General features: G+C 45.7%; 23 pseudogenes; all 23 read left to right on the plus strand.

The window, feature by feature from the left end:
• Window positions 1-3,842: 3,842 nt before the first annotated feature.
• Window positions 3,843-3,961, plus strand: LOC133567195 (5S ribosomal RNA; annotated as a pseudogene).
• A 359-nt stretch (window positions 3,962-4,320) lies between these two features.
• Window positions 4,321-4,439, plus strand: LOC133567352 (5S ribosomal RNA; annotated as a pseudogene).
• Window positions 4,440-4,798: 359 nt separating this feature from the next.
• Window positions 4,799-4,917, plus strand: LOC133566834 (5S ribosomal RNA; annotated as a pseudogene).
• Window positions 4,918-5,276: 359 nt separating this feature from the next.
• LOC133566668 (5S ribosomal RNA) lies at window positions 5,277-5,395 on the plus strand (annotated as a pseudogene).
• Window positions 5,396-5,764: 369 nt separating this feature from the next.
• On the plus strand, window positions 5,765-5,883 carry LOC133565561 (5S ribosomal RNA; annotated as a pseudogene).
• Window positions 5,884-6,242: 359 nt separating this feature from the next.
• Window positions 6,243-6,361, plus strand: LOC133567340 (5S ribosomal RNA; annotated as a pseudogene).
• A 359-nt stretch (window positions 6,362-6,720) lies between these two features.
• Window positions 6,721-6,839, plus strand: LOC133566957 (5S ribosomal RNA; annotated as a pseudogene).
• A 359-nt stretch (window positions 6,840-7,198) lies between these two features.
• Window positions 7,199-7,307, plus strand: LOC133567462 (5S ribosomal RNA; annotated as a pseudogene).
• A 359-nt stretch (window positions 7,308-7,666) lies between these two features.
• LOC133567479 (5S ribosomal RNA) lies at window positions 7,667-7,785 on the plus strand (annotated as a pseudogene).
• Window positions 7,786-8,144: 359 nt separating this feature from the next.
• On the plus strand, window positions 8,145-8,263 carry LOC133566835 (5S ribosomal RNA; annotated as a pseudogene).
• A 359-nt stretch (window positions 8,264-8,622) lies between these two features.
• LOC133566842 (5S ribosomal RNA) lies at window positions 8,623-8,741 on the plus strand (annotated as a pseudogene).
• Window positions 8,742-9,100: 359 nt separating this feature from the next.
• Window positions 9,101-9,219, plus strand: LOC133566147 (5S ribosomal RNA; annotated as a pseudogene).
• Window positions 9,220-9,578: 359 nt separating this feature from the next.
• Window positions 9,579-9,697, plus strand: LOC133567341 (5S ribosomal RNA; annotated as a pseudogene).
• A 359-nt stretch (window positions 9,698-10,056) lies between these two features.
• LOC133566958 (5S ribosomal RNA) lies at window positions 10,057-10,175 on the plus strand (annotated as a pseudogene).
• Window positions 10,176-10,534: 359 nt separating this feature from the next.
• On the plus strand, window positions 10,535-10,643 carry LOC133567463 (5S ribosomal RNA; annotated as a pseudogene).
• Window positions 10,644-11,002: 359 nt separating this feature from the next.
• Window positions 11,003-11,121, plus strand: LOC133567480 (5S ribosomal RNA; annotated as a pseudogene).
• Window positions 11,122-11,480: 359 nt separating this feature from the next.
• On the plus strand, window positions 11,481-11,599 carry LOC133566836 (5S ribosomal RNA; annotated as a pseudogene).
• Window positions 11,600-11,958: 359 nt separating this feature from the next.
• Window positions 11,959-12,077, plus strand: LOC133567342 (5S ribosomal RNA; annotated as a pseudogene).
• A 359-nt stretch (window positions 12,078-12,436) lies between these two features.
• Window positions 12,437-12,555, plus strand: LOC133566959 (5S ribosomal RNA; annotated as a pseudogene).
• Window positions 12,556-12,914: 359 nt separating this feature from the next.
• Window positions 12,915-13,023, plus strand: LOC133567464 (5S ribosomal RNA; annotated as a pseudogene).
• A 359-nt stretch (window positions 13,024-13,382) lies between these two features.
• LOC133567481 (5S ribosomal RNA) lies at window positions 13,383-13,501 on the plus strand (annotated as a pseudogene).
• Window positions 13,502-13,860: 359 nt separating this feature from the next.
• LOC133566837 (5S ribosomal RNA) lies at window positions 13,861-13,979 on the plus strand (annotated as a pseudogene).
• A 359-nt stretch (window positions 13,980-14,338) lies between these two features.
• Window positions 14,339-14,457, plus strand: LOC133567343 (5S ribosomal RNA; annotated as a pseudogene).
• The last annotated feature ends 77 nt before the right edge of the window (window positions 14,458-14,534 follow it).

Below are 14,534 nucleotides of genomic sequence, written 5' to 3' on the forward strand. Positions count from 1 at the left end.
CAAAGGGCTGCACAAACCACCACGACATCCTCGGTAGGCCCACATAAGGGCAAGGAAAACTCACACCCAGTGGGACATCGGTGACAATAATGACCCAGTGGGACGTCTTTGACAATAATGACTATGAGAACCTTAGAGAGGAGGAAAGCAATGGATGTCGAGCGGGTCTAACATGATACTGTGAAAGTTCAATCCATAATGGATCCAACACAGTCGCGAGAGTACAGTCCTAAGTGGATCCAACACTGCAGCGAGAGTCCCGTTCACAGCGGAGCTAGCAGGAAACCATCCCAAGCGGAGGCGGATCAGCAGCGCAGAGATGTCCCCAGCCGATACACAGGCAAGCAGTACATGGCCACCGGATCGGACCGGACCCCCTCCACAAGGGAGAGTGGGACATAGAAGAAAAAGAAAAGAAACAGCAGATCAACTGGTCTAAAAAGGGAGTCTATTTAAAGGCTAGAGTATACAAATGAGTTTTAAGGTGAGACTTAAATGCTTCTACTGAGGTGGCATCTCAAACTGTTACCGGGAGGGCATTCCAGAGTACTGGAGCCCGAACGGAAAACGCTCTATAGCCCGCAGACTTTTTTTGGGCTTTGGGAATCACTAACAAGCCGGAGTCCTTTGAACGCAGATTTCTTGCCGGGACATATGGTACAATACAATCGGCAAGATAGGATGGAGCTAGACCGTGTAGTATTTTATACGTAAGTAGTAAAACCTTAAAGTCCCATCTTAAGTGCACAGGAAGCCAGTGCCGGTGAGCCAGTACAGGCGTAATGTGATCAAACTTTCTTGTTCTTGTCAAAAGTCTAGCAGCCGCATTTTGTACCAACTGTAATCTTTTAATGCTAGACATGGGGAGACCCGAAAATAATACGTTACAGTAGTCGAGGCGAGACGTAACAAACGCATGGATAATGATCTCTGCGTCTTTAGTGGACAGAATGGAGCGAATTTTAGCGATATTACGGAGATGAAAGAAGGCCGTTTTAGTAACGCTTTTAATGTGTGCCTCAAAGGAGAGAGTTGGGTCGAAGATAATACCCAGATTCTTTACCGTGTCGCCTTGTTTAATTGTTTGGTTGTCAAATGTTAGAGTTGTATTATTAAATAGAGTTCGGTGTCTAGCAGGACCGATAATCAGCATTTCCGTTTTTTTGGCGTTGAGTTGCAAAAAGTTAGCGGACATCCATTGTTTAATTTCATTAAGACACGCCTCCAGCTGACTACAGTCCGGCGTGTTGGTCAGCTTTAGGGGCATGTAGAGTTGGGTGTCATCAGCATAACAGTGAAAGCTAACACCGTATTTGCGTATGATGTCACCTAGCGGCAGCATGTAGATGCTGAAGAGTGCAGGGCCAAGGACCGAACCCTGGGGAACTCCACACGTTACCTTAACGTAGTCCGAGGTCACATTGTTATGGGAGACACACTGCATCCTATCAGTAAGATAAGAGTTAAACCAAGACAGGGCTAAGTCTGACATACCAATTCGTGTTTTGATACGTTCTAATAAAATATTATGATCGACGGTATCGAAAGCAGCGCTAAGATCGAGGAGCAGCAACATAGATGACGCATCAGAATCCATCGTTAGCAATAGATCATTAGTCATTTTTGCGAGGGCTGTCTCCGTGGAGTGATTTGCCCTGAAACCGGATTGAAAGGTTTCACATAGATTGTTAGACGCTAAATGTTCATTTAAAGGATCGTTTTTATTACGGTGGATGAGATTTGAGTAATATTTAGCTTCAGCTAAGGTAAGCATGCGTTTATAAGTTATTAAACCATCACTCCATGCTTGATGGTGCACCTCAAGTTTAGTCGTGCGCCATTTGCGTTCCAGCTTTCTACATAATAATTTCTGAGCTCTAGTTTCTTCTGTAAACCACGGGGTGCGCTTTTTTGGAGCCTTTTTTAACTTTAGCGGTGCTATGTTATCAATGGTTTCGCGCAGGGTGTCGTTAAAGTTGTTAGTGAGGTTATCAATAGAGCCCACATAGTTTGGGAATGGTGCCATTACCGAGGGCAGTAGGTACGCAAGAGTTGTCGTTGTGGCCGTATTAATGTTGCGGCTGCTATAGCAGTTATTATTATTATTAGTTTGACGAACATGCGTCTGAACCTCGAATTTTATAAGGTAATGATTGGACAATACTTTAGTATATGGGAGTATCGTAACTTTGGAGACGGTGATACCCCTGACAAGCACTAGGTCTATCGTATTACCGTTGCGATGCGTGGGTTCATTTATTATTTGTGTGAGACCACAGCTATCAATTACAGTCTGGAGCGCTACGCACGGTGGGTCCGATGGGGTATTCATATGGATATTAAAGTCCCCCATTATGATTATATTATCGGCGTGTGTCACTAGATCAGCAACGAACTCTGAGAATTCATTGATAAAGTCCGAATAGGGCCCTGGGGGGCGGTAGATAACAGCCAGGTGTAGAGGCAGCGGTGTGACAGACTTCATAGTAAGCACCTCAAACGATTTATATTTATTATTTGTGTTAGGACTAAGGTTAAAGTTTTCGTTGTATATTAGTGCGACCCCCCACCCCGTTTAAGCGGACGGGCAATATGCACATGTGTAAAGTTAGGAGGACATGCCTCATTTAGCGCAAAAAAGTCGTTTGGTTTAAGCCAGGTTTCGCTGAGACCGATGACGTTAAGATTGTGGTCTCTGATAATATCATTAACTAATAACGTTTTGGGAGACAATGATCTTATGTTTAAAAAACCTATATTATAGGTAGTGGGCTGTTTTAGGGAGTTTTTGATCAAATTATCCGTAGTAGCAATATTAATAATGTTGTGTTTATTATGCCCAGTGCATTTAGTATAGTTACGACCATATATAGGAATTGATACGACGGGAATTTTCCGGTTGTTTGATTGTTGCTTTGATAAACTGCACGCATCATGGTTAGCCACCTCAGTAACGGGGATTTTCCGATTGTTTGTTTGTTGCTTTGATAAACTGCACGCATCATGGTTAGCCACCTCAGTGACGGGGATTTTCCGATTGTTTGTTTGTTGCTTTGATAAACTGCACGCATCATAGTTAGCCACCTCGGTAAAACACATGTCCAACTCTGAAACACTCAAAGCAGAAAAAACGTGTTCTAATTTAACTGACTCCTTACCCAGACCAGTAGTCTCGCATTTTCCATTTAAATCCGTCTTCAGGATGGAGGGAAGTGGTGTTCTGTGGGGATTAGCCTTCTGCTTTGTTTTTAGCCCCGCTCGACATCCGCGTTTCCGATCACACCGCTGGCGTCTGCTCCGTAGACGGCCCCCGCTGCTACTATACTCCCCTGCTTCACAGGCCGCTGGATGTAGCCGCCGACGTATTCCCATGCTAGTTAGCATGTTTAGCACGCACGCGTCTATCAGTCCAAAACGGCCCAATATGTCCACATCCAGAAGTGTCTGGCGGTCGTACGTGATCACGGAGTGACCACGATGTGAGCCAGCCATAAAGTCTGTGGGATTGTCCGGTATTTCTGCCAAATGTTCCATCTTTAGCAAGAGCCCCTTGGAAAAGGCTGGTCTCCACCCAAAACATGTTTATTTATATAGGGCGCACTTTCATGTTTATTTAGTTTTGACTCGGTGTGAAATTTATAGCAAGATTTGCAGTGTCGCCAACAGTGACCCATGTGCTTCAAGGCACTTCAGTGCTAAAAGTGGGGCAAAAGGTCCAAAGAGTTAGATAAAGTGAGAAAAAGAGCAGTGATTATTGTATCACACACGTGTAGCTCATTGCAGAAAGGTCCTTCCAACGAGCTTGCCACATTTAAAAATCGAATTTTGAAGGTCATGTCTCAGCTTACGGCCATACTACCCTGAGTATGCCCGGTCTCATCAGATCTCGGAAGCTAAGCTCGGTCTGGCCTGGTTAGTAATTGGATGGGAGACTGCCTTGGAATACCAGGTGCTGTAAGGTTTTAGCGATGCTCCCAGTATAGGGCGCACTTTCTCCCTTTTGCTTTTGTCAGAATGGCTATAGATACTTGCCACACTTGTCAAAACGCTACAATATGCTCGTCCAAACAAAAGGCTTATCTCCACCCAAAACATGTTTGTTTAGTTTTGACTCGGTGTGAAATTTATAGCAAGATTTGCAATGTCGCCAACAGTGACCCATGTGCCTCAAGGCACTTCAGTGCTAACAGTGGGGCAAAAGTCCAAAGAGTTACATAAGCTGAGAAAAAGATCAGTGATTATTGCATCACCCACGTTGCAGAAAGGTCCTGTCAACCAGCTTGCCACATTGAAAAATCGAATTTTGAGGATCAGCCCTCGGCATAAGGCCATACTACCCGGAGCACGCCCGATCTCGTCTGATCTCGGTAGCTAAGCTGGGTCTGTCCTGGTTAGTACTTGGATGGGAGACTGCCTAGGAATACAAGGTGCTGTAAGCTTTTAGCGATGCTCCCAGTATAGGACACACTTTCTCCCTTTTGCTTTTGTCACAATGGCTATAGATACTTGCCACACTTGTCAAAACGCTACATTATGCTCGTCCAAACAAAAGGCTGGTCTCCACCCAAAACATGTTTGTTTAGTTTTGACTCGGTCTGAAATTTATAGCAAGATTTGCAGTGTTGCCAACAGTGACCCATGTGCCTCAAGGCACTTCAGTGCTAACAGTGGGGCAAAAGTCCAAAGAGTTACATAGGCCGAGAAAAAGATCAGTGATTATTGCATCACCCACGTTGCAGAAAGGTCCTGTCAACCAGCTTGCCACATTGAAAAATCGAATTTTGAGGATCAGCTCTCGGCATACGGCCATACTACCCGGAGCACGCCCGATCTCGTCTAATCTCGGACGCTAAGCTGGGTCTGGCCTGGTTAGTACTTGTATGGGAGACTGCCTAGGAATACCAGGTGCTGTAAGCTTTTAGCGATGCTCCCAGTATAGGGCGCACTTTCTCCCTTTTGCTTTTGTCACAATGGCTATAGATACTTGCCACACTTTTCAAAACGCTACATTATGCTCGTCCAAACAAAACGCTGGTCTCCACCCAAAACATGTTTGTTTAGTTTTGACTCGGTCTGAAATTTATAGCAAGATTTGCAGTGTCGCTAACAGTGACCCATGTGCCTCAAGGCACTTCAGTGCTAACAGTGGGGCAAAAGTCCAAAGAGTTACATAGGTTGAGAAAAAGATCAGTGATAATTGTATCACCCACGTTGCAGAAAGGTCCTGCCAACCAGCTTGCCACATTGAAAAATCGAATTTTGGGGATCAGCCCTCGGCATACGGCCATACTACCCGGAGCACGTCCGATCTCGTCTGATCTCGGAAGCTAAGCTGGGTCTGACCTGGTTACTACTTGGATGGGAGACTGCCTAGGAATACCAGGTGCTGTAAGCTTTTAGCGATGCTCCCAGTATAGGGCGCACTTTCTCCCTTTTGCTTTTGTCACAATAGCTATAGATACTTGCCACACTTGTCAAAACGCTACATTATGCTCGTCCAAACAAAAGGCTGGTCTCCACCCAAAACCTGTTTATTTAGTTTTGACTCGGTGTGAAATTTATAGCAAGATTTGCAGTGTCGCCAACAGTTACCCATGTGCCTCAAGGCACTTCAGTGCTAAAAGTGGGGCAAAAGGTCCAAAGAGTTAGATAAAGTGAGAAAAAGAGCAGTGACTATTGTATCACACACGTGTAGCTCATTGCAGAAAGGTCCTTCCAACAAGCTTGCCACATTTAAAAATCGAATTTTGAAGATCATGTCTAAGCTTACGGCCATACTACCCTGAGTATGCCCGGTCTCGTCAGATCTCGGAAGCTAAGCTCGGTCTGGCCTGGTTAGTACTTGGATGGGAGACTACCTAGGAATACCAGGTGCTGTAAGCTTTTAGTGATGCTCCCAGTATAGGGCGCACTTTCTCCCTTTTGCTTTTGTCACAATGGCTATAGATACTTGCAACACTTGTCAAAACGCTACATTGTGCTCGTCCAAACAAAACGCTGGTCTCCACCCAAAACATGTTTGTGTAGTTTTGACTCGGCCTGAAATTTATAGCAAGATTTGCAGTGTTGCCAACAGTGACCCATGTGCCTCAAGGCACTTCAGTGCTAACAGTGGGGCAAAAGTCCAAAGAGTTACATAGGTTGAGAAAAAGATCAGTGATTATTGTATCACAACCGTTGCAGAAAAGTCCTGTCAACCAGCTTGCCACGTTTAAAAATCGAATTTTGAGGGTCAGCCCTCGGCAGACGGCCATACTACCTGTAGCACGCCCGATCTCGTCTGATCCCGGAAGCTAAGTTGGGTCTGGCCTGGTGAGTACTTGGATGGGAGACTGCCTAGGAATACCAGGTGCTGTACGCTTTTAGCGATGCTCCCAGTATAGGACGCACTTTCTCCCTTTTGCTTTTGTTACAATGGCTATAGATACTTGCCACACTTGTCAAAACGCTACATTATGCTCGTCCAAACAAAAGGCTAGTCTCCACCCAAAACATGTTTGTTTAGTTTTGACTCGGTCTGAAATTTATAGCAAGATTTGCAGTGTCGCCAACAGTGACCCATGTGCCTCAAGGCACTTCATTGCTAACAGTGGGGCAAAAGTCCAAAGAGTTACATAGGCTGAGAAAAAGATCAGTGATTATTGTATCACCCACGTTGCAGAAAGGTCCTGTCAACCAGCTTGCCACATTGAAAAATTGAATTTTGAGGATCAGCCCTCGGCATATGGCCATACTACCCGGAGCACACCCGATCTCGCCTGATCTCAGAAGCTAAGCTGGGTCTGGCCTGGTTAGTACTTGGATGGGAGACTCCCTAGGAATACCAGGTGCTGTAAACTTTTAGTGATGCTCCCAGTATAGGGCGCACTTTCTCCCTTTTGCTTTTGTCACAATGAGTATAGATACTTGCCCCACTTGTCAAAACGCTACATTATGCTCGTCCAAACAGAACGCTGGTTTCCACCCAAAACATGTTTGTTTGGTTTTGATTCGGTCTGAAATTTATAGCAAGATTTGCAGTGTCGCCAACAGTGACCCATGTGCGTCAAGGCACTTCAGTGCTAACAGTAGGGCAAAAGTCCAAAGAGTTACATAGGTTGAGAAAAAGATCAGTGATTATTGTATCACACACGTTGCAGAAAGGTCCTGTCAACCAGCTTGCCACGTTTAAAAATCGAATTTTGAGGGTCAGCCCTCAGCATACGGTCATACTATCCGTAGCACGCCTGATCTCGGAAGCTAAGCTGGGTCTGGCCTGGTTAGTACTTGGATGGGAGACTTCCTAGGAATACCAGGTGCTGTAAGCTTTTAGCGATGCTTCTAGTATAGGGCGCACTTTCTCCCTTTTGCTTTTGTCACAATGGCTATAGAAATTTGCCACACTTGTCAAAACGCTACATTATGCTCGTCCAAACAAAAGGCTGATCTCCACCCAAAACATGTTTGTTTAGTTTTGACTCGGTCTGAAATTTATAGCAAGATTTGCAGTGTCGCCAACAGTGACCCATGTGCCTCAAGGCACTTCAGTGCTAACAGTGGGGCAAAAGTCCAAAGAGTTACATAGGCTGAGAAAAAGATCAGTGATTATTGTATCACCCACGTTGCAGAAAGGCCCTGTCAACCAGCTTGCCACATTGAAAAATCGAATTTTGGGGATCAGCCCTCGGCATACGGCCATACTAACCAGAGCACGCCCGATCTCGTCTGATCTCGGAAGCTAAGCTGGGTCTGGCCTGGTTAGTACTTGGATGCGGGACTCCCTAGGAATACCACTTACTGTACGCTTTTAGCGATGCTCCCAGTATAGGGCGCACTTTCTCCATTTTGCTTTTGTCACAATGGCTATAGATACTTGCCACACTTGTCAAAACGCGACATTATGCTCGTCCAAACAAAAGGCTTATCTCCACCCAAAACATGTTTGTTTATTTTTGACTCGGTCTGAAATTTATAGCAAGATTTGCAGTGTCGCCAACAGTGACCCATGTGCCTCAAGGCACTTCATTGCTAACAGTGGGGCAAAAGTCCAAAGAGTTACATAGGCTGAGAAAAAGATCAGTGATTATTGTATCACCCACGTTGCAGAAAGGTCCTGTCAACCAGCTTGCCACATTGAAAAATCGAATTTTGAGGCTCAGCCCTCGGCATACGGCCATACTACCCGGAGCACGCCCGATCTCGTCTAATCTCGGACGCTAAGCTGGGTCTGGCCTGGTTAGTACTTGTATGGGAGACTGCCTAGGAATACCAGGTGCTGTAAGCTTTTAGCGATTCTCCCAGTATAGTGCGCACTTTCTCCCTTTTGCTTTTGTCACAATGGCTATAGATACTTGCAACACTTTTCAAAACGCTACATTATGCTCGTCCAAACAAAACGCTGGTCTCCACCCAAAACATGTTTGTTTAGTTTTGACTCGGTCTGAAATTTATAGCAAGATTTGCAGTGTCGTTAACAGTGACCCATGTGCCTCAAGGCACTTCAGTGCTAACAGTGGGGCAAACGTCCAAAGAGTTACATAGGCTGAGAAAAAGATCAGTGATTATTGTATCACCCACGTTGCAGAAAGGTCCTGCCAACCAGCTTGCCACATTGAAAAATCGAATTTTGGGGAGTAACCCTCGGCATACGGCCATACTACCCGGAGCACGTCCGATCTCGTCTGATCTCGGAAGCTAAGCTGGGTCTGACCTGGTCAGTATTTGGATGGGAGACTGCCTAGGAATACCAGGTGCTGTAAGCTTTTAGCGATGCTCCCAGTATAGGGCGCACTTTCTCCATTTTGCTTTTGTCACAATGGCTATAGATACTTGCCACACTTTTCAAAACGCTACATTATGCTCGTCCAAACAAAAGGATGGTCTCCACCCAAAACATGTTTATTTAGTTTTGACTTGGTGTGAAATTTATAGCAAGATTTGCAGTGTCGCCAACAGTGACCCATGTGCCTCAAGGCACTTCCGTGCTAACAGTGGGGCAAAAGTCCAAAGAGTTACATAGGCTGAGAAAAAGATCAGTGATTATTGTATCACCCACGTTGCAGAAAGGTCCTGCCAACCAGCTTGCCACATTGAAAAATCTAATTTTGGGAAGTAGCCCTCGGCATACGGCCATACTACCCGGAGCACGTCCGATCTCGTCTGATCTCGGAAGCTAAGCTGGGTCTGACCTGGTCAGTACTTGGATGGGAGACTGCCTAGGAATACCAGGTGCTGTAAGCTTTTAGCGATTCTCCCAGTATAGGGCGCACTTTCTCCCTTTTGCTTTTGTCACAATGGCTATAGATACTTGCAACACTTGTCAAAACGCTACATTGTGCTCGTCCAAACAAAACGCTGGTCTCCACCCAAAACATGTTTGTGTAGTTTTGACTCGGCCTGAAATTTATAGCAAGATTTGCAGTGTTGCCAACAGTGACCCATGTGCCTCAAGGCACTTCAGTGCTAACAGTGGGGCAAAAGTCCAAAGAGTTACATAGGTTGAGAAAAAGATCAGTGATTATTGTATCACAACCGTTGCAGAAAAGTCCTGTCAACCAGCTTGCCACGTTTAAAAATCGAATTTTGAGGGTCAGCCCTCGGCAGACGGCCATACTACCTGTAGCACGCCCGATCTCGTCTGATCCCGGAAGCTAAGTTGGGTCTGGCCTGGTGAGTACTTGGATGGGAGACTGCCTAGGAATACCAGGTGCTGTACGCTTTTAGCGATGCTCCCAGTATAGGACGCACTTTCTCCCTTTTGCTTTTGTTACAATGGCTATAGATACTTGCCACACTTGTCAAAACGCTACATTATGCTCGTCCAAACAAAAGGCTAGTCTCCACCCAAAACATGTTTGTTTAGTTTTGACTCGGTCTGAAATTTATAGCAAGATTTGCAGTGTCGCCAACAGTGACCCATGTGCCTCAAGGCACTTCATTGCTAACAGTGGGGCAAAAGTCCAAAGAGTTACATAGGCTGAGAAAAAGATCAGTGATTATTGTATCACCCACGTTGCAGAAAGGTCCTGTCAACCAGCTTGCCACATTGAAAAATCGAATTTTGAGGATCAGCCCTCGGCATATGGCCATACTACCCGGAGCACACCCGATCTCGCCTGATCTCAGAAGCTAAGCTGGGTCTGGCCTGGTTAGTACTTGGATGGGAGACTCCCTAGGAATACCAGGTGCTGTAAACTTTTAGTGATGCTCCCAGTATAGGGCGCACTTTCTCCCTTTTGCTTTTGTCACAATGAGTATAGATACTTGCCCCACTTGTCAAAACGCTACATTATGCTCGTCCAAACAGAACGCTGGTTTCCACCCAAAACATGTTTGTTTGGTTTTGATTCGGTCTGAAATTTATAGCAAGATTTGCAGTGTCGCCAACAGTGACCCATGTGCGTCAAGGCACTTCAGTGCTAACAGTAGGGCAAAAGTCCAAAGAGTTACATAGGTTGAGAAAAAGATCAGTGATTATTGTATCACACACGTTGCAGAAAGGTCCTGTCAACCAGCTTGCCACGTTTAAAAATCGAATTTTGAGGGTCAGCCCTCAGCATACGGTCATACTATCCGTAGCACGCCTGATCTCGGAAGCTAAGCTGGGTCTGGCCTGGTTAGTACTTGGATGGGAGACTTCCTAGGAATACCAGGTGCTGTAAGCTTTTAGCGATGCTTCTAGTATAGGGCGCACTTTCTCCCTTTTGCTTTTGTCACAATGGCTATAGAAATTTGCCACACTTGTCAAAACGCTACATTATGCTCGTCCAAACAAAAGGCTGATCTCCACCCAAAACATGTTTGTTTAGTTTTGACTCGGTCTGAAATTTATAGCAAGATTTGCAGTGTCGCCAACAGTGACCCATGTGCCTCAAGGCACTTCAGTGCTAACAGTGGGGCAAAAGTCCAAAGAGTTACATAGGCTGAGAAAAAGATCAGTGATTATTGTATCACCCACGTTGCAGAAAGGCCCTGTCAACCAGCTTGCCACATTGAAAAATCGAATTTTGGGGATCAGCCCTCGGCATACGGCCATACTAACCAGAGCACGCCCGATCTCGTCTGATCTCGGAAGCTAAGCTGGGTCTGGCCTGGTTAGTACTTGGATGCGGGACTCCCTAGGAATACCACTTACTGTACGCTTTTAGCGATGCTCCCAGTATAGGGCGCACTTTCTCCATTTTGCTTTTGTCACAATGGCTATAGATACTTGCCACACTTGTCAAAACGCGACATTATGCTCGTCCAAACAAAAGGCTTATCTCCACCCAAAACATGTTTGTTTATTTTTGACTCGGTCTGAAATTTATAGCAAGATTTGCAGTGTCGCCAACAGTGACCCATGTGCCTCAAGGCACTTCATTGCTAACAGTGGGGCAAAAGTCCAAAGAGTTACATAGGCTGAGAAAAAGATCAGTGATTATTGTATCACCCACGTTGCAGAAAGGTCCTGTCAACCAGCTTGCCACATTGAAAAATCGAATTTTGAGGCTCAGCCCTCGGCATACGGCCATACTACCCGGAGCACGCCCGATCTCGTCTAATCTCGGACGCTAAGCTGGGTCTGGCCTGGTTAGTACTTGTATGGGAGACTGCCTAGGAATACCAGGTGCTGTAAGCTTTTAGCGATTCTCCCAGTATAGGGCGCACTTTCTCCCTTTTGCTTTTGTCACAATGGCTATAGATACTTGCAACACTTGTCAAAACGCTACATTGTGCTCGTCCAAACAAAACGCTGGTCTCCACCCAAAACATGTTTGTGTAGTTTTGACTCGGCCTGAAATTTATAGCAAGATTTGCAGTGTTGCCAACAGTGACCCATGTGCCTCAAGGCACTTCAGTGCTAACAGTGGGGCAAAAGTCCAAAGAGTTACATAGGTTGAGAAAAAGATCAGTGATTATTGTATCACAACCGTTGCAGAAAAGTCCTGTCAACCAGCTTGCCACGTTTAAAAATCGAATTTTGAGGGTCAGCCCTCGGCAGACGGCCATACTACCTGTAGCACGCCCGATCTCGTCTGATCCCGGAAGCTAAGTTGGGTCTGGCCTGGTGAGTACTTGGATGGGAGACTGCCTAGGAATACCAGGTGCTGTACGCTTTTAGCGATGCTCCCAGTATAGGACGCACTTTCTCCCTTTTGCTTTTGTTACAATGGCTATAGATACTTGCCACACTTGTCAAAACGCTACATTATGCTCGTCCAAACAAAAGGCTAGTCTCCACCCAAAACATGTTTGTTTAGTTTTGACTCGGTCTGAAATTTATAGCAAGATTTGCAGTGTCGCCAACAGTGACCCATGTGCCTCAAGGCACTTCATTGCTAACAGTGGGGCAAAAGTCCAAAGAGTTACATAGGCTGAGAAAAAGATCAGTGATTATTGTATCACCCACGTTGCAGAAAGGTCCTGTCAACCAGCTTGCCACATTGAAAAATCGAATTTTGAGGATCAGCCCTCGGCATATGGCCATACTACCCGGAGCACACCCGATCTCGCCTGATCTCAGAAGCTAAGCTGGGTCTGGCCTGGTTAGTACTTGGATGGGAGACTCCCTAGGAATACCAGGTGCTGTAAACTTTTAGTGATGCTCCCAGTATAGGGCGCACTTTCTCCCTTTTGCTTTTGTCACAATGAGTATAGATACTTGCCCCACTTGTCAAAACGCTACATTATGCTCGTCCAAACAGAACGCTGGTTTCCACCCAAAACATGTTTGTTTGGTTTTGATTCGGTCTGAAATTTATAGCAAGATTTGCAGTGTCGCCAACAGTGACCCATGTGCGTCAAGGCACTTCAGTGCTAACAGTAGGGCAAAAGTCCAAAGAGTTACATAGGTTGAGAAAAAGATCAGTGATTATTGTATCACACACGTTGCAGAAAGGTCCTGTCAACCAGCTTGCCACGTTTAAAAATCGAATTTTGAGGGTCAGCCCTCAGCATACGGTCATACTATCCGTAGCACGCCTGATCTCGGAAGCTAAGCTGGGTCTGGCCTGGTTAGTACTTGGATGGGAGACTTCCTAGGAATACCAGGTGCTGTAAGCTTTTAGCGATGCTTCTAGTATAGGGCGCACTTTCTCCCTTTTGCTTTTGTCACAATGGCTATAGAAATTTGCCACACTTGTCAAAACGCTACATTATGCTCGTCCAAACAAAAGGCTGATCTCCACCCAAAACATGTTTGTTTAGTTTTGACTCGGTCTGAAATTTATAGCAAGATTTGCAGTGTCGCCAACAGTGACCCATGTGCCTCAAGGCACTTCAGTGCTAACAGTGGGGCAAAAGTCCAAAGAGTTACATAGGCTGAGAAAAAGATCAGTGATTATTGTATCACCCACGTTGCAGAAAGGCCCTGTCAACCAGCTTGCCACATTGAAAAATCGAATTTTGGGGATCAGCCCTCGGCATACGGCCATACTAACCAGAGCACGCCCGATCTCGTCTGATCTCGGAAGCTAAGCTGGGTCTGGCCTGGTTAGTACTTGGATGCGGGACTCCCTAGGAATACCACTTACTGTACGCTTTTAGCGATGCTCCCAGTATAGGGCGCACTTTCTCCATTTTGCTTTTGTCACAATGGCTATAGATACTTGCCACACTTGTCAAAACGCGACATTATGCTCGTCCAAACAAAAGGCTTATCTCCACCCAAAACATGTTTGTTTATTTTTGACTCGGTCTGAAATTTATAGCAAGATTTGCAGTGTCGCCAACAGTGACCCATGTGCCTCAAGGCACTTCATTGCTAACAGTGGGGCAAAAGTCCAAAGAGTTACATAGGCTGAGAAAAAGATCAGTGATTATTGTATCACCCACGTTGCAGAAAGGTCCTGTCAACCAGCTTGCCACATTGAAAAATCGAATTTTGAGGCTCAGCCCTCGGCATACGGCCATACTACCCGGAGCACGCCCGATCTCGTCTAATCTCGGACGCTAAGCTGGGTCTGGCCTGGTTAGTACTTGTATGGGAGACTGCCTAGGAATACCAGGTGCTGTAAGCTTTTAGCGATTCTCCCAGTATAGGGCGCACTTTCTCCCTTTTGCTTTTGTCACAATGGCTATAGATACTTGCAACACTTGTCAAAACGCTACATTGTGCTCGTCCAAACAAAACGCTGGTCTCCACCCAAAACATGTTTGTGTAGTTTTGACTCGGCCTGAAATTTATAGCAAGATTTGCAGTGTTGCCAACAGTGACCCATGTGCCTCAAGGCACTTCAGTGCTAACAGTGGGGCAAAAGTCCAAAGAGTTACATAGGTTGAGAAAAAGATCAGTGATTATTGTATCACAACCGTTGCAGAAAAGTCCTGTCAACCAGCTTGCCACGTTTAAAAATCGAATTTTGAGGGTCAGCCCTCGGCAGACGGCCATACTACCTGTAGCACGCCCGATCTCGTCTGATCCCGGAAGCTAAGTTGGGTCTGGCCTGGTGAGTACTTGGATGGGAGACTGCCTAGGAATACCAGGTGCTGTACGCTTTTAGCGATGCTCCCAGTATAGGACGCACTTTCTCCCTTTTGCTTTTGTTACAATGGCTATAGATACTTGCCACACT

The sequence above is a fragment of the Nerophis ophidion genome, linkage group LG13, assembly GCF_033978795.1.
Source record: "Nerophis ophidion isolate RoL-2023_Sa linkage group LG13, RoL_Noph_v1.0, whole genome shotgun sequence".
Lineage (NCBI taxonomy): Eukaryota > Metazoa > Chordata > Actinopteri > Syngnathiformes > Syngnathidae > Nerophis > Nerophis ophidion.